This window comes from Rhinolophus ferrumequinum, chromosome 9, assembly GCF_004115265.2.
Source record: "Rhinolophus ferrumequinum isolate MPI-CBG mRhiFer1 chromosome 9, mRhiFer1_v1.p, whole genome shotgun sequence".
Classification (NCBI taxonomy): domain Eukaryota; kingdom Metazoa; phylum Chordata; class Mammalia; order Chiroptera; family Rhinolophidae; genus Rhinolophus; species Rhinolophus ferrumequinum.
In genome coordinates this window covers 5,317,378-5,336,135 of record NC_046292.1, presented here as the reverse complement: position 1 = coordinate 5,336,135, position 18,758 = coordinate 5,317,378, and the positions used below count along the sequence as shown (strand labels likewise).

At 48.8% G+C, this 18,758-nt stretch overlaps 2 long non-coding RNA genes across 2 annotated transcripts in view; both read right to left on the bottom strand.

Moving 5' to 3' along the window:
- Positions 1–10,804: 10,804 nt before the first annotated feature.
- Positions 10,805–14,837, bottom strand: LOC117027626 (uncharacterized). The gene is made up of 3 exons (XR_004423951.1): positions 13,911–14,837; positions 13,178–13,272; positions 10,805–10,925 (listed from the first exon to the last, which is right to left on the bottom strand). It is a non-coding gene; the product is annotated as an uncharacterized LOC117027626 (long non-coding RNA).
- A 2,603-nt stretch (positions 14,838–17,440) lies between these two features.
- LOC117026802 (uncharacterized) overlaps positions 17,441–18,758 on the bottom strand; it is a 112,062-nt gene continuing 110,744 nt past the window's right edge. The window contains exon 5 of the long non-coding RNA XR_004423821.1: positions 17,441–17,705. This is a non-coding gene — a long non-coding RNA (uncharacterized LOC117026802). The remainder of the gene's footprint in view (positions 17,706–18,758) is intronic.

Sequence of the window (18,758 nt, the reverse complement as noted above, 5' to 3'; positions counted from 1 at the left end):
TCTGGCTGTTTCTCACTTCATGGTTGTGAATGTGCTGCTTCGTCTGCAGGACACGCCCTCCCCCATTTCTCTGCAAAGCTCAGCTTCCTCCCCCAACATCTCACCAGCTTCTCAAGTGTGGGTGTTACTCTTGATCACAGCACCTCCTCTCTTCCTTTATCATGAATTTATCATTCTCCCCCATAAGAATGTAACTGATGTTCCTGAAAGGCATTACCTATTCCCATAATACGGTGTCAACCGATACGCCCCACCTTCCCAGAGGGTGTGGCGAAAGTCTGACCAATCAAACACCTCCCTCTGGACTTTGACCCTTGACCCTTACAACATTGGACTTTACAACAAAATAATTGGAGCAGATTTATTTCAGAGGCGGTGCCCTGAAGAGAGCGCCCCTCAGCGGCTGTGCTGTCCACAACCTGTCCTTGCCCTCCCACTCCCACCCCCTCCCCTCACTCCCGCCCACCCCTCTCCATTCTTCATGACTCCTGAGTGTTCAGCTTTGTGTCCTTCCCCCGACCGCCTTTTCTCCTCAATTTAGCCAGCTTGATTTCTGTTCTTTGCACTCAAGGAACCCTGCCTGACACTCTCCACCTCCGCGTGCCCCTCCTCCAGCCCCCTCCACCCCCATTCACAGGGTGCCCAGCTCGGAGTCTGCACACAGAAGCCCTCTATAAATATTTGATGAAAGAATAACAAAGGCACTTTTTAAGGGGGAAAGGGGCATAGTGAAAGGAAAAGGAGTGAGGCGTTTGGAGAATGGCACATACACGATTAACTGCGTCCTATACTTCTGTGTAGGCGGTTTCCTTTGGCTTCCAGGGCGTCTGGGAGAGAAGCATCTGTACCGTAAATTACAGTACTGAAACCTCCAATCGAACCCCCTTTACCAGTGTGGGTTTTGTCATTGGTAAATATATGTATGGAACGTTTATTTCTTTTCATGAAAGGGGAAGTTTTGCTTCATGAGGGTGTGGAACCATTCCGCATCTACGTAACTTTCTAATGATTTTCTCTGGGCTGCAGACCGTATGTTTCACCTCTTGATAAATGTGTTGGGAAACGGATTCATTCTTTTTTTTCCCACACTGATCTTTTGTTACCCTCTGGTGACCAATAGGAAAATGTGGCAATGGTCGCGGACTCGCACTTTCTGGATAGAAAATAAACATGCACACAAAACAGGGAGCTGGAGGTTACACGAGGGCAGGCAGCTTTGCTGTGGCATTTGTCACATGTCCCAGTGCCCAGTACACTATGGGAGCTCAGTAAATATGTCAAATGACTGGCTTTAGTTACTTACATTTTATACAAAGGCTAACTTTGAAATAAAGCAAATTCTTATTTTGCCCCTTGTTTCAGACATAAGCGAGAACTCAAATAATAAAATGTCAGAGCTGGAAGGACTTCTCCTCCAAGCGCCCAAATTCCCTCCTGATCATTTTGACCATCTCTGCACACTCTGGATTTGGGCAGTTTTTCCTTCTGTTGAGCCAAACGCCGTATTGCGCGTGTAGACAGGATGAGTCTACACTCTTCCACTCGGATATTTAGAGGCATTGTCTCCTTTTCTCCAGGGCCACCACCTCCACACACAGGTTTACCCGAGGAATCTCACCCCCACCGACTCTCACTGTTTCAGCTGCTACTCCAGACCCTTCGCCAAAGACCCCTCCACCCGTTCTCTACAAGTGGGGTCCTCAGCGCTGGGTCCCAGGCTCCCTTGTCCGATGATAAGTTCTTCTGTATGCCCCATCTCCATGACTTTACACATCTTCAGGAAGCTAATGTTTTCCAGACGTACGTCGGTGACCTGACGTATGGTCCATGCTCCACACCCACCTCTCCAATCAGCTACTTGACATTTCCCTTTGGTTGTCCCACTGCCTGATAATCTTCACCTGCGTCCGTCCACCTGGTCCCTCTCTCAGTGAGCAGCGCCCCCTTCACCAGCTGCTCAGACAGAAACCTGGGAGGCCTGCTTCCTTCTTTCTCCCTCACCCCCCAAATCCAATCCATCACCAAGACTTATTGATTCTACGCCAAAAGATTTATCAGATCCCACCCACCTATCTTCCTAGCCATCATTCTACTGCAAGTCACCAGACTTTCTCACCTCTAAGTCTCCTCTTACTCCTTGTTTTAAAGTCTTTGATGACTTCCCCTGGGACCTGGAATTAAATCCAAATGTGATCCGCCCTCCCTGACTCTTTAGCTTTCTCCACCATCTTTCTCCTCTGTGATCATGACTGGACATCTGCTTCTCAGGCCTTATTCTGGTTCCCTGGGCAGACCAACCTTTCTGCCACAGGACCTTTGCATATGCTTTTTGGGTCCTCTCCTCTGCCTGGAGTGCTCTCGCCTTCTCTGAGCTTCTCTTTTAGACACCTTCCAGCTGTCAGAGCCCCCAGCTGTCAGAGCACTTCGAGTAATTTACTTACATGTATTTTTTTTTTTTGAAGGGGAACAGGACTTTATTGGGGAACAGTGTGTACTTCCAGGAGTTTTTCCAAGTCAAGTTGTTGTCCTTTCAATCGTAGTTGTGGAGGGTGCAGTTCAGCTCTAGGTCCAGTTGCCGTTGCTAGTTGCAGGGGGCGCAGCCCACCATCCCTTGCGGGAGTCGAACTGGCAACCTTGTGGTTGAGAGGACGTGCTCCAATCAACTGAGCTATCTGGGAGCTCAGCAGCAGCTCAGCTCAAGGTGCCGTGTTCAATCTTAGTTACAGAGTGGGGAGCCCACCATCCCTTGCGGAAGCGGCAACCTTGTGGTTGAGAGCCCACTGGCCCATGTGGGAATCGAACTGGCAACCTTCGGAGTTAGGAGCTCGGAACTCCAACCACCTGAGCCACCGGGCAGGCCCTACTTACATGTATTTTTGTTGTCTGTCTCCCCACTAGATTGTAAACTCCACGCAGACAGGAATCTAGGCAGTTATCTTTCTCCCATGTCAGTCCCAGCACTTAGGAAAGCTCTTGGCACAATTAGGTGCTGGATAAGTATCTGCTGAGTGAATGTGCTGATGATTCAAATATCCATCGCCAGCCAGTTCCTCTCCCCAGTGGCTCACTGGGCCACACATCTCTGACTGTTTGAAACGAACCTAACTCTCCCTGAGTGACCTGGGTCTCAGTGAACAGCCCCATGACCTGGGGGCCACCATCACCCCCACATCTAAAGAGTCAAAGCAAGTCTTGTCCACCCTATGTCCTTAATAACGGATGTCTGTCCCCAACTGTCCACCTTAACTGCTTGGGAGTTTGTGTTCAAACCTCAGGCCTCCCACATGGTTGTCTTTGCAGCTTCTGACCCCGAGACGCCCTCCATCCAGCAGTACTGTCTGTGCATGTCAGCAAAGCACCATACTCGCCTCCTTTGAAAACATCACCCCTTCTCTGTCCTGGGTTGGGGAGACAGCTCCCCGCGGGGGTCCTGGACCTCTCTCTGTCTCACTCACCCCTTCCTTCGAGGGGAGCATCTTCCCCTCCCAGTGCACTTGGTAGAAGGGCCGTGCCCTGCTCCTGGGTGCAGGCAGCTCTCTAACTTAGGAGGGGAAACCTAGCATGCCAAGCCGTGTTCTGTGACAGCCTTTGCTCAGTGATAAAAAGGATGCTTTGGGCTCCATCTGCCTGACTTCTCTATTTCTCTGTCACACTGGAAAACGGGATCCATCCTAGTGCCAACCTAGAACAGCAAATGCTATGTTAAAAGCTGTGGATTAGAAAAGCATCTGGCGCAGAAGCTCTTCAGAAATGCTAGGTATCACCGCCGTTGTCATGACAAACTTAGATGGGGGAGGCAATGATTATCAGCCCCGGGAAACCTCCACAGTCCACCAAACGCCGCTCCGGGGCCCCCACACAGAACCAGTGCCCACGGTGGCCCACTGCAGGGCTCACGCAGGAGGGAAAGAGCAGCGCTTCACAAGTGAGCCCTGAACGACACCACGACCCCTGCAAACCAGAATGATGCCCCCAAGAAAGCCAGGGCCCCCAGTGTCCGAGGGGCCTGCTTCCCATTTCCTTGATTCCATGCGATTCATTACATCTGCTGTGAATCAGACTGTGACTCAAAGCCCTTGTCTACTTCTGATTAGTTTCTCCGTCCTCAGCTACTCCCTCCCCCTCCCTTCCTCCCCTCCCTCCCACCTCCTCTTTCCTCCCTCCCTTCCCACTTCCCCTCCTCCGTCTCCCCTCCCTCCCCTCCTCCCTTTCCCCCTCCTCCCTCTCCCCTCCCTCCCCCTCCTCCTTCTCCCCTCCCTCCTCCTCTGCCTTTCTCCTCCTAACCAAATCCAGACCTGCCAGGTCTACCTCTGAAAGATTCCTAAACTGTGTCCTCCTCCCACTGCTCCTGCCCCCTTACTTCTCTGAAAGATTTATTATCAATTCCCAATTCTACACTTCCCCCATCCCTCCCCCGCTCTTGCTCTTCGGCCAGAAGCCTCTTTGTTCTTGGCTTCCCCACCTTGGAAATGGCAAAACTGACCCTGGTTGATTTAGACAGAAAGACGATTTTGGGGGACGATATTGGCTGGAGCAGCAACCAGTAGGCAGGCTCAGAACCAGACTTTCAAACAGGTCCATTTCTGGGTCCCGGTACCATTCTGTGGTTACGTGTAGCGTAACCTCAGCGGTGAAGGGTATGCAGGACCTCTCTACAATCTGTCACTGCTGTGTGCATCTGTACTTACTTCAGAATAAAAAGTTTTAAACAAAGGAAGACAATACCGGTGGGGAGGCAGGAGACAGAACCCCTGCCATGCTCGCCCACGGATACTGGGTGGTAGTGATGCTGCTGCCCGCCCATCTCCACTGGCAAAACCTCTCAGCCGTCCCTGCTTCGCACGTGCCAGTGCAGGCCTCAGATCTGTGGCCTAGCTGCAGGGAGGGAGAGGTCCCATCCCTTCACGTGTCTGTGCTGGCAGGTGAGCGCTGCCTCCCATGCAGGCTCCCAACTGTAGGGGCAGGCGATAGGTGTTGGGAAGCCAAAGAAAAGGGCCAAGTCCTCTTCTGGGAGAGTCTATGGTCCCCCGGCCTGGGTAGTTCGCATGTATCATTAGCATAGCAGCACTCTAATACCCTCATTGCCGTTCATTCATTCATTCATACAGGCACGCATGCATTCATTCACTCAACAAATACTGGGTGCCTCTCTGGAGCCAGTTGTGCAGAGAGCAAAGGAACCCCTGCCTTCAGAGCCCCTTCCTCCTCTGGCAGGTTTCCTGCCTCTTTGCCTGAAGAGATCCTCTTGACACAGAAGTGCAGAAACAACATAGATGAGGAGACCCGTTTCCCCAAGGCTTTGTCTGCAGTGGCCCCAGCATCTTGCCCTAATCATTTTTAAATTTCCCTTCCTATCGTGCTGTGCGTTCCTGAGACGACTCTCAGCAGGGTTATCAGTGTCTTGTATTTGTCCAGGATTAGGTAACTTTCTTTCCTGGTAGGTACCTATCCCTTAAAAGTCTCAGCTTCCCCGTGGAATGATGTCTGCAATCACTGCTCATTGTTCCCTCGGTGGAAAGAAAGTCATTTGTAATTACAGTTAGAATTTCCAGCTTTTCAAACTGATCGCCCCTTTAGAGAAGCACGTCTTAGAATCATAACATTCCTCAGTGTCCTTTGCAACCTGCCATGCTGAAGATTAGAAAATATGCCAAACTGTGTCATCCTTCTTGGATACCACGCACCCTAAGGTTACATAGTTGCTTACTTCTGGGTTTCTATCGTTTCCACTTGGCTAACAGCCCCTCCATGTGTTGGCTGTTCCTGGCAGTAGCTCCTCTGAGACATGAAATTGTTAACAAGTTAAGTATTTGTCAGAAGCCCCCACGATCTAGTTTCCACATGGCAGCAAAAATGGCCTTCTTAAAACATGAAGATCATGTCAGCCCTGCTGCATACACCGAAAAGCCCTGCCCTTCTCACCAAGTGTGTCCTGTATCGCTCCTGCTCGCTTCTTTCCATCCTTTGAACGTGGCCAACTCTTTCATGCCCCAGGGCCTTTGCACCTACTATGTCCTCTCCCCTTTGCTTCGCTGGCTTCTTCTCTTCCTTTAGGTCTCAGGGTGAACCTTACATCCCCCAGGAGTCTTCCTCTGATTATTACCCTCCCCGTTGTGGGCCCCCCCCCTGCTATTCTCCATCTTAGCCCCTTGTGTCTTCAGCGTACCGAGGTCAACTTGCAATTATTGTATTTGTTTGGTTTTGGTTTTTGCTTGCTTCCGGCCCTTGAAAGGTCAGGTCCCGGAGGAAAGGGACTGTGGCCTCTTGTTCACCACTGTGTCCCCAGTACCCAGCCCAGTGCCTGGCTAATTAATGGCTGATGCCCGATAAACTTTGGTGGGTGAAGGAAGCGGATTTACTTACAGCAGATGTCACTGCTAGACTCTGCTCTCTGTCCGTTTGGGGAGCTCTGTCTGAAACGGGATGGAATTCTCCTGGGCCCGGGGGGCCTGTGGTAGCTGACTGTCCTCTCATCTTCACCATTAGTCCCTCTTCACCTGCATGCCTCAGACTTACGGCCAGGCCTCTCCGTTTGGGATGGGGCATGCTCCTGCACGGCCCACTTCATTCTGTGAAACCCTATTTCCGGGCCACAAGTGTCATTTCTGCCTGTCCACTGTTCCCGGTGAATCACGGGACACTTCCTGACCTCTGGTTCTGTCCCTGTGACACCGCTGTCCACAGCAACCCAGACCATTGATTCCTGGGACGTTCCCTCCTCTGCGATATTCAGCTTCAAAGCCCAAATTGGTTGGTCCTGAGCTGGTTCGTCTCTTCTTTGGACCCGGTGACCAGCTTGCATGTATTGCTCCCCTCAGACAGGGAGAGGCACCCTGCTCGTGGGCTGTCCCTGGAGCTGCCATCGTGGTGTCTGCACAGAATGCAGCCCCAAGAGGGATTTTGATCCCCGTGGCTGTGAGATGATGAACATGAAGTGTCTGCTTTGGAGCTGGGCGTGGTGTACACAGGCAGGTACAGGATCACCCGCCGTGATGGCCACAGTGTGGGGGGGTTGGAAGAGCAGCAGGATGACAGCGCCCGGCGGTGACAGGTGGTGCTGAGACTCTCTGGCAAGCACTGAGCTGGAATGTGTTTATTTCCCAGGCTCTGGCTACTCCCACCCCTGTCCTGAGGAAGCTTTACGCCACTTCCTTCGCACCATTTCACATTTTCTCCTACCTGGGATGAGAAATAAAGGCTTGGCTCTGTCAGCAAATGATGACCAATTAGCACAGCCAGTGAGAGCAGCCAGGCAGGAAATCACCTGGCAGATGGGACAAAAACCCCCCAAGGAAGAAAAGGATTCACATTTGTTTTCAACTTGTGAATCTCTGCAGTCAGTATCTCTTACCTGTTTGTCTCCAGAATCAAGAAATGGATATTCTTGGGTGTGCTGGGGTAGCGGGGGGGATATGAATAAGTCTCTAAAGAATTTTTCAAAATGGCTCCATGCTATGGTGAGAAATGGGATCTTTCTTTCTCAAAATTATTTATCATATAATAAAACCTTATAGATCAGACTAAATTATAAAACCATTCATCTTAATTAATTTAATTAGACAATATTGTAGGAAGGAAAAAACATTCCTCTTTCCTCTTAGGTTCTGCCCCTGAGGCCTGCAAATTAGACTGACAGGATAGATTAACAGAAGAGGCATATACATGTTACTTGATGTTAATATTTTGACATACACAAAAGCCTTCATAGAAAAGAAATACAGATCCAAAGAAGCAATTAAACTTGGGGGGCTTATATACCATTTTAACAAAGGGCCATCAATTTTTGAGAAGTGACAGGACAAAGGAAAAGGAGTTTAGGCTACTAGAGGTGGCGAATTGTGGGAAAGTAAATATATTGGAGAAACTAATGGAAGCTAAGGGCTATTTAGCAACGTTTTGTTTATGTGGACCCCTCTTGGCGCCGTCTCCAACTCTGGGAACAAAGACTGTTCTCTAACTGGTATGAGAAGGGGGATATCTTCCCAAGAAATATTTATGCCCTGCTTTTAGGCAGATAGCTGGAGGGTACAATGTGTTTCCTATGTTTGCTTTTTCTCAATGGCCCCCACCTCAAAGTAATCCTTATGCCAAAGTGGCATGTTTTGGGGTGGCATGTTTTGATCCCTTTCAATATTTTAAACAAAATTTAGTTAGAGTATCCTCAAAACTGTACAGAAAACCAAAATAGAGGAAAATAGAATCTTGCCCTCTAGAGACACCGGCCGATTTATTTGGGGAATCATTTAAACCAACCTTAAACAACTGATATACAAATGAGAGCTTCTAAAATCACGACAAACATGTTTTTTTCTTACATAAATGTTTTCCCTCTGATCTTTCTTGCTTAGCAAAACTTTTTTTACAACGTGTATGTAAATTATAACATTCTTCAAACCAGTAAGATTAGAATAAATTATGGTTGATGTGACTGTCATTATTTAGACCAGAGTAAATCATTTAAGAGGAAGAATATACAATGGTACCTCGATTTTCGAATGCAATCTGTTCCAGAAGACCGTTCAAGTTCTGAAACGTTCGAAAACAGCCGACAGCCAGGCCTCAGGATCTTGCACTCAGCGGAAGCCGCGTGACATGTTCGACTCCCGAGGCGTGTTCGAAAACCGAAGCATTTACTTCCGGGTTCGTAAACCAAAATGTTCGTCAATGGAGACGTTTGAAAACCAAGGTATTACTGTATCTTATTTCTAGGTTTCCTTAAAAGCTTAGTTTTAGAACACCTATGAATGAGAGGATCGGGTGCCCCAAAATTCCAGGTGCCCAATCCCATCACACCTCTGCTTGGCCAGTCACAGTCTCGGGAATTCAGCCCCAGGGTGAGGTGCCAGCTCATTTCAGAACTAATGTCCAGGCCGGCTTTCCCCTCTGGAATTGTGTTTAGCACAGAAGATAAGGGAGTGTCAGCTCCAGGTCCGGTCACCTTGTGCAATCCAGTCATTCATGGGTTTCAGGGGAGCCTAAGACTGACGCTCCTGCACGTCGAGGAATGGAATGAGCGAGCTTATTTAGAACACGTCCTTCTAGAAGCCCAACACCTTTACAAAGTTACATTCCAAACCGACTCTTCCCATCTCCTGCCGCACAAAGGTGAGCAAGTGGAATTGAATTAATTAGGCCAACATCACAGGAGACCATCCAGTGAAAGCTGAGAGTTATACCTACTGTAACAGTAAAAGTACTTCCTGCCCTTTTGTTTTTAGGGGCGCTATAATTTTCAGAACGATTCTATACATAACTTTAAAAAAGCATAAAGGAATGAAATCAAGGGAAGAAAGTATTGTTTTAAATAACCCAAAGTTCAAGTCAGATTTTAGAATGGGTGTTTGCCTGCTCTCCATCATGCCAGGTGCCCGCACAGAGAAGAAGCGTTCAGGAAATACCCAGCTGACCCAATAGGAGCCGTTCTCCTTCTGCAAGGTAGAAATTAAGAAGAGAAGTGTGCACACCTAGTGCTCGCAATCTGCCAGCTCCAAATGGTCTCCCAGGCAGAGGCTGTGACACGCCAAGGTCACTGAGGGTGTTCAGGATGAGGTGGTCTCAACAGGAGCTCTCCTGGCCACCACAGGAGACCAATTTCAGCAGTTAGTCTTTCCTGCCTCAACTCTCCGTTCTCCTGCCCTTTGCTGGTCCACCCAGGAGGGTGGCCCTGGGCTACTGGGCCGGGGGTGGGAGGGATGGCAGGGAGAAGTGGAGCCCCACCAGTCACCAGGAGCTGCAGAATCTCTGCCTGGGACTGTGGGTCTGAAATCCCTCCGCTCCCACCCACAGACCCATTTTCTGGGAAGAGTAAAAGCAAAATCGAACAAAAGGGCATTATACTCTGATCCTTTCTTTTAAACACAACTGCTGGGCAAGTGGGGCTTCACAGTCTAGAGCTGAATGGGGGTGACTTCAGCCAAATCCGGGCTGCTTCAGAACAAATGTAAAATAAATTCAGAGGCCCTGACTCATGGCAGATAATGGGCCGGCTTGCTGCTCCAGGGGCCAGTAAACGATCCAAGATGGGGTTTGCTGGGTGCTGAGCTGTGCCTAGAGGCCGAGAGCCCAAAGACTGCCCTGAAAGTCTCCACCGCCCTGAACAACCAGTCACTCTGTAACTGCATCAGACACTCAGGTCCAAATGCAGAGTTTTTGCTGGAAGTGTTTTCCGGGACTGGAAACCACACCCTCCCTGGGCAACCCCAGGGAAATTTCTGTAAGTCACAGTGATTAATACAAGGAGGGGGCGCGCTCAAGTGACAGCTCTGAAACTCATCCTAGACGGCACACCTGGTCTTTCTTACATTTCTGAACAGGCCCTTTCCTTGGCAGAGGGTACAGTCCTACATGTCCCGGTGGGGGAGAGGGCGCAGCTCCTCCAGGACCTCATCCCACCTGACTTGGGGTAACTCGGTGACACTTTGGGAACTCTACTCTGTCTCTGTGAAGTGTGGTTCCAGGTCACCAAACTGAGCGCAGGAGAGAGGAGACAAGTTTCAGAGGATGTGTTAGCTTCAGGGTGAGTCAAAAGCTAAATCATTTTCCTCAAAAGTGTGAGATCGCTCTGACTTCAGAGGGGAACCCCCCCCCCCCCCCCCCCCCCGCAGGGCGGAGGAAGATGGTCTGATTCTGCACCTGGAGGGGACGGGGAGTGCGGGGGGGAAGACGGTGGGTAGGGAGGGCCTGAGGAAGTGAAAGTGCCTGGCGGGGAGGATGCGTGGCCCATCTGGCTGTGTGCCTGGTGGGGGGAGGTGAGTCCCCGACAGACCAGCTCTTAGCTCTTAACTCCGGTCGTCCCTCTTCTCAGCACACAGGGGCTCCCCCAGGTCACAGACCCTGTGCCTGGATCCTGTGGCAGGAAAGCCAGGACTCAGTCCAGCTCTGCCGTCGCTCCGACTAGCACTTAGCGAAGCTCAAGTTCGGGAGCTCTGCAAAAATAAACACCGGCTATAAATACGCGGGTAAATTTCTTCACGGCACACGCGCGACAAGGACGAGGTGCCACCACACAAGTGCTCACTTGAAAAATTCTAAACGGGTAAAAATCACTTTGATCACCGAGATGCTGCCAGCTCACGGGAAAGGATTTGCCAAGCCGGGAGCCCACTTCCTGCGCCCCGCGGGCCCCCCAGCGGGCTGCACCCCCACCCTGGCCGCCTGACTCACCGCCCCCCCCTTAAAGGGGCAACCGCTTCCGGGGGCCACCGGCGGCGTGGGCGGGCTCACTGTCACCGGGGCAAGTGGCCCCAGCCCCATTCTGCTCCGAGGCTGACCCCTGGGCCTGGGTGTACGTTTTCAACCCGGTTGGGCCTCCTCCCTGACCCCCTCATTTGCCTACCAGCTTCCCCTCTTGCCCCACCCCCTTCCCCTCACCCTCCCTCTGGGACAGTGGTTTCAGCCCTAAATTATGCTCAAGTACCCACTCCTCCTTCCTGATCCTCAGCTTAAGAAAAGCCACCCCTCCAACGGCCAGCGCCCTCCTTTCCCTTCACCTGCATAACTCTCCAGAGCTGTTCACTCGGGCTAAGCCACCACTGTCTGCCTCGCATCCTGCACTCACCTCCCAGTGTCCTTTCTAAACACGGGGATTTTTATGTTTATATCATTTCAAACTTAAAGATGGTGCGAGTGTAGTAGGAAGAACTGCCTGAAGCATTCGCCCGGGTTCTCCGCTTGTGAACCTCTTACCACATTCGCTTTATTGATCTATTTAAATACGTATGTTTATGGGTATAAGTGTATATTTGTGTTTCTGTATGTTGCGTGTATACATAATACGTATACGTAATATATATAATACGTATTATATATAATATACCGGCTGCCAAAAAGATGTACACAAGTGGACACTTTGGTCAGCGCCGCTCAAGCAGGAGTTCGCCGTCATCAGAAGTGTCTGGATGCTGATGGGAACCACTTTGAGCACCTCTTGTCATTGCAGAAGTCAAAGGTGACTTGTGTTCATCTTTTGTTATTGGTATATACTGAGTAGTACAATTTTGATACGGTTTTCCTTTCTTAAAATGTGTATACATTTTTTTTGGCCCCCTCTGTAAATATATATTTTTTTCCCCTGCAAGTAAATTGCAGACGGCATGTATCCTTCTCTCTAAATACTTGGCTGTGTCATGGCACAGTCAGCAAAAGAAAGACTCTTTGAAGGCTGTCCAGTGACCTCTGAGCTGCCCGGTCCAAAGGCCTTGCAGGGTAGCTTGTCTGGCCTTTCGGACCCATGGTCTCTCTGTCCCCCTCTCCTCTGATGCTCCCTTTTTGTGGGCTCCTCTCCTGCCTCCTATCAGAAGTGGGTCTCTCCAGGGTCTTGCCTTCTGTTGCATTCTACAGCCTCTCTCTGGAGGAGGCCGCGGACTCCCACTTGTTATCTGTCAGTCACCGCTCTCAATGAGTATGGCATCTCCATCTTGGGCCCCTTCGAAACTTGTACCCGAATGTCCACAGTTTTCTGGGAATCGCTACCTGAATCCCTTGCAGTCCTTCCACTCACTATTGTCAAGAGGACATGTCAAAGAACTGGAGGCATTGTCCTTGCACCCTCCCAAGCTGGCCTCCAAGTGGGAAACCTCTCTCATCTTTGAATTCTGCCCCTTGCAGACTTTTGCCCAGTTACTGGCCGCACACCCTGGCTTCCTTTGTTCTGACTCTCTTTCATCTACCTCCTCCATTCCTGTGAAGGCCCCCGGGGTCCGACCTCCATCCTCACTTGCCTGTTAGCTGGCCTTTCCCATCTAGGGGTTCAGAACAGGCCTCCCCAAAATGTGCCACATTGGCATGTGAATTATTTTAAGCTAAAGGCAATTGAGACCCTATGGGCTCATGAGAAACTGACCTCTCCCTTAAAGAACTTAGATGAGGGGCCTTGCGTGCATAAGAGTTATCACCAGAAATAACGTCTATTTTGACCTACCCATATGGCTGAGCAAACTTTCTAATTGCTGAACATCTGCTCTTGCAATGACCTTCCTCTCCTCTGAAGCCCCGAGCTGATCCTTACCCCAGAATGTCAGGTGTACCTCGTGTTAACTTTCTGTCTTTGAACCTCTTGTGTATGTGGGATCTCTGACTCTCTCATGTATGTGGGGTTCCCACGCGTACGTATGTAGTTACATTTGGTTATTTTCTCCTGTTAATTGTCACACAGATTTAATTATTAGACACTGGTTACCACACTGCTCTTTGCTGTGATCAGGTCCCTGTCTAGATTGAAACCACGGCCCCCAAGGTTCTTCCACTGGAGTCAAAGAGTGGATTCTTGGGTACCTGAAAAAATATTCAAATGTCAGGGGAAGAAGGGGCATTTTTCTGGGAAAAGGGTTACACATTTCCTCAATTTTTAAAAAGGATTTGTGACTTCTCCCCCAAAAGAAAAGAAGCAAGCAGACTGTGTGTTAAAGTTCAAGTTTCTTGTGGGATCCAAGGCCATTGACTTTTGGCTCAATTCAGCTTTCCCAACTCAGTCCCCAGTGCGTCCCTTGCAGCCTATATGCCAAGCTCAGCACTTCCCAAACTTGCTGGTCACAAGAATGACCCGGGCACTGGGTGAAAACGGATGCTTTGGCCCGTCCCCTGCAGACTCTGATTCAGAAGGTCTGAGTGGTGGTATTGGGGTTGGGGTGGAGGGAGCCCCAGGAATCTGTATGTAACAAACAGGAGGTTCTCATGGGGGCACAGCAGGCTAGAATCAGCCCAGGCTTCCTTGCCTCCAGACTTTTGCATACAACGCAGTTCCCTCTTTCTGGACTTTGCACCCACCTCACCCCTCCATTGATCAATTCCTATTTATCCTTCAATGTCCAATTCAAACATCAGCACCTTGGACAAAGTCTTCCCCAATTCTGTGAGAGTAAGGTAAAGGCAATGTTCCTATAACAGAGAGGCCCCCAAATGCCACGGCTTACCTGAGAGAGATGTTGCTCGCCTCCTTTCCAGTAACAGCCAGGAGGGTGGGCTGGCGAGGAGGTGCTGCTCCCGATCTCACCCCTTTTCATTTCTGTCATGTTCCAGGACACTGTTCTCCTCACTGTGGTTGAAACTAAGTCCCTGCCAAGCCTGTCAGCCCAGAGATGGGGAATGGGGAGGGGGGAGCATGCCCAGTGTTTTGAGGCCCTGCCAGGAAGTTGCACTCCTGACTGGAGCTCACATGCACCAGAACTTGGATAAACAGCCCACCAGCTGCAAAGGAGGCTGGGAAATGTTGTTTCTAGCAAGGTGGTCCTGTGTCCACCACCCACAGTTGCCTGCCCTGGTAGAAATAATTGCTGTTCTCTCTGCAAGAAAACTGAAACAAAGATTTACTGGGCACTTACTGTATGCCAGGCTTTATCATGGCCATTTTCCAGCATCACCCTTTGAATTTTCACTGTATTTTACCAACACCGAGACAGCAAGGACAGGGCTCAGTGCCGGCTACGTCCCAGGGCATGTGAAGCCCTCTCTCGGGGCACAAGCTCAGGTTGGTTTTAGCATGTCTGCCACGCCCAGAGTATGTGCTTAATAATAATAAATGTTACACTTAGTGGTGAATCAGAACGGGGTTATTAAATCAGCTTGTGAGAATTACATAATGTCACCTCACTGTCTACGTCTGTCTATTCCCTCTGTGTCCCCTGAGCGATAATTAGCTCTCGGTCCCTGTAAGAAGTCAGGCTAAGTCTGGATGCCCCCCAGGGATGCTGTACTGATTGGAGGGACCCTCACAATCCATCGCTACATTTCTCCTCCACCGCAATCACACTGCTTGTCATTGGTGATAATTCAGAGTGTCTCTTCTTCCAGTCGCCACAGCTGTGCTAAGGCTTCCGGGTCCCAGGCACCCTCCAGTTTCTGACACTGAGTCACCTACTCCTCAGGAATGAGCACCCTGGGAGGAAAAGACGAGCAAACACATCAATTAGAAAAGAAACGACTCAGGCAGAGTTAAGAACTAGGAAGAAGCTCAAATAGGACGAGATGAGAACTGAGTGTCTGAGGCCCAAGGAAGGTCTCTCCAAGGAGTGACAATTAAATGGAGACGTGGATGGGAGAAGGAACAACCATAGAGAGCTTTCCCAGTAGAAAAAACAAGCTTCTGAGGTCCCCAAAGCAGCCAGGGTGGCCAGAGCAGAGCGGGTGAGGAGATAGGAGAACCAGGATGCACAGACCAGGGACTGGGACCTGTTCTAACGGGACAATAAGTCACACCAGCTGTGAGCAGGGCAGTGATGCAGTTCTACCTAGGTTGTTAGACAATTATCCCAGCCGCTATGCAGAAGGTAGATTTTGTAGAGCCGGAGTGGGAATGAGGCACACGATGGGAAGATATTTCAAGAGGTCCATCGGGGAGCTGATGGAGGCTTTGACAGGAGGAAGGCAGCAGACGAGAGGTGTGGACCTGTGTTTCATAGGTGGCCCACAGGCCTCGCTGAAAATACTTCTGTCTAGTTAGCTACCATCTCCTTTTCTGTGGTATTAATACTTATTCATTAGATCCCCTGGAATACAGGGATGGCAGCACAGGACCTTTTCAGGGTCAGTGTGATCGCCCACCTGCCAGGTGCTCTGAGGCGGCATCTCACCTTTGCCTTTGCAGATCATAGTCATGGTTGGATAGCAATTATCCCTGGAGACAATGGAGACATTGGCTGTGCCTTCACTAGGCTCAGTCCCACTGCAACACATAAAGACACAAATAAATCTAAAGTGACACCTGTGACAGGTACACAATGCCAGGAGGACACACAAGATGGGCTTGGACCCTCCAAGAGCAGTCAAAGCAAGCTGTGAGGAAGGGCTGAGGAAAGCAGAGGTAGGGCGGGGTGGAAACACTCGAGCAGAGTCAACGGCACGTGCAAAGGCTCGGAGGCAGGAGGGTCAGGGTTCCTTCCAGGAATTTTTATTAAGCAGAAAGCAAGGAAGGTAGGATGGGGACAAGTTTGGGTGAGTTGGTTGGTTTGTAGCTAGCGGCCGCCAGACGCATTCCTTTATGATCTCTGGGTCATCGGTGACGATGAGAAAGCAGGTCAGAGGCTTGGAGAGCCCAGAGCATTTGATAAAGGCATTTTTGAAACAGCCTTTCCCAGACTATCCCTGGTTTAAAGGAAAAGCTATGTCACTGAAAATGCGTATTTAATCTAGAGATAGTAAGTTTTATTTAAAGTCAGCAGTTTATATTAATGACCCAAGTTCTTCTGAAAGCTCCCCATTAGCCCAGTAAAGATCAAATAAAATCAGTCTAGCATTTGTAAGCACGCTTGGTTCTAACATTCTTTGACAGGATTAAATCCAGAGAGCTAGGAGAATGTCCGTCACTTATTCAGCTATCATTTTATCCTGGTGAAAATTCCAGGGCAGCCACAAATTTGTCAAAACTGCTAAGTCAATTCAAAGGAACTCTTCTGTATCTCCAGACCCAGGGACCTTGCCTATGAAATTTTTCTTTATTAAAAAAAAAAGAAAACGGCTCATTAAGTTAGTGAGAGTGAGTTATCCACTAGAATGCAGATGTCCCACCACCCTTAATTTTTATTTATATAATTTTTACTATAACTTGGAGCATCTAGAAGCAAGTAAGCCCAACCTCCCACTCATCCCTGCCCAGCTTTTTAAAAGAATTCACTGGGGAGAAATCACCATATTGCAAAAATTGTGAAATGCCTGCCATTTACAGAAAAAGGTTTCTATAACCTGAAATTGAAATGCAAAATCAAAAAACTGGAAGGAGGAAGGTGCTCAAAGACAATGCTTTAAAATTAAAATAATTTTTCTCAATAAAAAGGTAACTTGGACCTGATGTAAAAGAGAGAAAAAAGAATAGAGGCAGAGTCAGGGCACAAAAATTAAGAATTTCTTCCTACAAACCCTAAAAACATTTATGTTGGAGATGAATGCGGGGGCAAGGGCTCAAATTCAGAAGTGTAGAAGTGTCTATACAAGCCCTTCCATCCTGGGAATTTATCCCAAGGAAATACTTTGAATGAAAAAAACAAGTTGTATGAACACAATGCTTATTGCTTCACTATTTGCAATATTTTCAAGAAGTGAGACTTTATTCTGGAGGGAGTGGGAGCAGGGTGCTATGTGTGGGTCAAACGGTCCGGCGGCATCTGGAATCCGTGCAAGTGTGGAGGATGGGGAAGGAGGACCATCACCGAGGTGGTGGTGAGTTGGTCCAGGGGAGAGATGAGGCAGGCCTGACCAGGCTGTAGCCTCGAGGTTAGCGAGAAAGAGAGCTTAGTCAAAGGGATGTGTAAAGGATCATTTTAAATGTGCATCTAAATGACCCTCAGTTTCAAGTGTTTGGTGGTGCGACCAAAGAACATGGAGAACCCAGGTGAACGAGTCTGGTGTCTGCCTGTCTGTTTAGGGGCTGGAGTGAAGGGGTGGAGAGAGTAGGCCATTCTGGTGCTAAGTCTAAACTACCCAAGGAATGGAAAACGTGGTCTGGACTGAGAGGAAAGTGGCTGGAGATAAGTAACAATAAATCAACGTTTCCCATAGACACGTAAGGTCCCTGTGGGTCTATAACTTGCCAGATCTTTCAGAGGCACCCTATACTGCTGCCTGCTTCTGGGAGGTCTGTCCTCCAGGACTCCTGGAACTCACGCCATCTTCACCTTTTCTTACTTCGGCATCTGTTTCTTTCCTTTCCATTTTAAAAATTGTTTAAAAGTAAACATCTCTTCCCAAGAAGTCCGTTTTTACTGTAGGAAAAAAACCTAGAAAATACAGATAGTTAAAAGGAAAAATTAAAGTCACAAAGCATTTTTGTGTGTATCCTTCCAACCCTCCTAATCCTTCAAGGGCCACTGGCTCACGCGGTTGGGTTTCCTCCCCATCACACACACTCTGCGGCCTCGTCCAACGAACATGGGTCTCAATTATTTGCAGTTACTTCTCTAAAAAGCTGAATTATTTAATGAATGTATTCATATAAATGCATTTTTTACCCAAATGAGACCAATTGGTGGATAATGTTTTATAGTGTATTTTTCCTTGTGTATTAATAGCTCATAAACAATCTTTACATACGCATGTAAATCTATTTGTGCCTTTTTGAATGCTACTTAGTATTGAATTCAACGATAAGGCTGAGTCAAAATTTATCTCAATGCCTTATTATTAGACATTTAAGGTATTTCCAGATGTCTGCCTTAGATATCTTTACACATACATCTGTGTGATTATCTTCTAAAAATGGAATTGCTGGGTCCAAGAATACGCCAGATTTTCAGCTTTTGATGGAGGATGGCAAACTGTCTTCCAAAAGTCTACCAATTTACATTCCACCTTTTTGCTTTATTAAAACGTTTTTGTCCTATTACAAAAAATAGTGCATATTCACGACAGACAGAATGCAGATAAGCAAGCAAATAAAGGAAGTGTGAGAGCCTACAACTCCAGTTTGCAGCTTTATAGCCTCTCGGGTGAATTCTCCCCGTATCTATTGATCGTGGATGCCCTCAGGAGTCCCAGCTTTCCTAGCTGTGCAGCCTCAAGCAAGTTACTTAATGTCCCTAAGCTTTTGTTTTCTCACCTACAAACAAATGACGGCAATAGTAGTAGTATGTCACAGGTTGTCCTGAGAATGCATGGCAAGCAGTTAGCCCATTGCCTGGCACATGACGACCTTTCCAGCCAGGGAAGGCTGTTTGCACCCGGCCTTCCCAGGCCAGCGATATCTACAAACACCTTCCCTCTGCACCCGGTTGACACTTCTAGCCGGCCTTTTACACGAACCTTGGGCCTGTAGCGCCAGTCCCAGACTATTA